Source organism: Suricata suricatta, chromosome 4, assembly GCF_006229205.1.
Source record: "Suricata suricatta isolate VVHF042 chromosome 4, meerkat_22Aug2017_6uvM2_HiC, whole genome shotgun sequence".
In the NCBI taxonomy this organism is placed as follows: domain Eukaryota; kingdom Metazoa; phylum Chordata; class Mammalia; order Carnivora; family Herpestidae; genus Suricata; species Suricata suricatta.
Genome location: NC_043703.1, coordinates 140635316 through 140636767, shown reverse-complemented (window position 1 = coordinate 140636767; position 1452 = coordinate 140635316). Strand labels below are relative to the sequence as shown.

The following is a 1452-nucleotide window of genomic DNA, read 5'->3' as shown; positions in this document are numbered from 1 at the left end:
CAGGGCATTTTAACGGACAAGATGTGGTATCACTCATCTGTTCCCTTTCCCAGCAGGTCACTCTCTCGCCATCTTTATTCAATCCAGAGGAGTTCATGCCCCTGGATCCCACCCAGGAGCCCATCTTCCCCCCAGAGTTGCTGGTAGGTGATGCTGATGCCCTCGGGAGAGGTCCAGCTACATCTGTGTGCCACGAGGCTCTGGATACCCACGTTATTCCCACCAGTGGAGACCTTTGTGTCCTTGCCCTTTGGGTTTTTCCTTCTTCCTCTGACACCGGAGGTCAAGTCCCTGTGTCACATACTCCCAATGGGACCCACACTTCTTGCACACCTGTGGCTCAGTACAGAGGCTGGATCTCTCCAACACCCCACGTAGAGTAACAGGTGCTCCAGAGCATCTGTTGATCTCCTGGCTAAATCGAATGTATAAGCCTCTTAGCGACCCATCCTCCCCTCTGCATGCACTCCAGTTATTTAACAAGCAAACAAAGCTGCACTCAAAGGGCACGCTCCTTGGCTTGCTGCTCTGTTTTACGGACACTCTCACACCCCACCCTCTCATTGGGATGATTCTGCTTCTCCGCTGCAACATTTATGGCAAGGACAGAATCAAGCGTGTCTCTAAGTCTCCAGTGCAGATCCCCAGTGTTGGGGAGGGGGGCTAAGCACAATAAGACCACCTAATGAGTCCAATGGGCCAGAAAGAAGGGCTCTGCCACAGGCCACTGGCATGCCTTTCTCTGGATTGTGTAACTTTTAACAAAACCCATCAGTTTGATTTGGGGTTTTTGTCTCCCAGCCCGCATCACACCTCACACATTAGAATCAGCTTCTGCTGCATCTTCTCCTGACATCCCTTCCGTTGCCCCCTCTGCCGCCCCCACCCCTTGTCCACTGCACCTCCTGGAGACAACGGGGGTGGGGGACTTGGTACAGGGAGCCCTGCATGGAACTTGGGCTTCCAGTTCAGGTCACCTTGTGGCAAGTGAAGGTCCCATAACCTCCTGGGTACTCGGGTTTGTCCTATACCTGTGAAAGTTGGGGACTAACAGTGCTTCCCGCACTGAGGTCCCCTAGAGCCTAAGGGAGATATTGTGCATGCCTTGGCCTCCCTGCCTCAGTACCTGCAAGGTCCCCTCTCTTGTCCCCGGACGTTGATCTTCATTCTGCATCCCGTATTGAACGAATCAGTAAGAGACTAGATCCCACCACAGACCTAAATGTATCAGGGAGTGGCCGCAGGAAGGAGACTCTGCAGCAAGAAACTACATTTTCCAGAGGCTGAAAGATACTCCGCAGAAGCAGCTGCGTTTTGAAGGCGAGCGGGTGACCTGGATTCAGGCCTCAACCCTGCAGGAGCTGCTGGACCTCAAAGCCCAGTGCCCCGAGGCCAAGCTGGTGGTGGGGAACACGGAGATCGGTGAGAGCGCCGCCCTGCGGCCTGCGGGGG

General features: G+C 54.5%; 1 protein-coding gene across 1 annotated transcript in view; it reads right to left on the bottom strand.

Moving 5' to 3' along the window:
- Positions 1 to 1452, bottom strand: part of LOC115290731 (xanthine dehydrogenase/oxidase-like) — a 55753-nt gene that overhangs the window by 30172 nt on the left and 24129 nt on the right. The window lies entirely within an intron of this gene.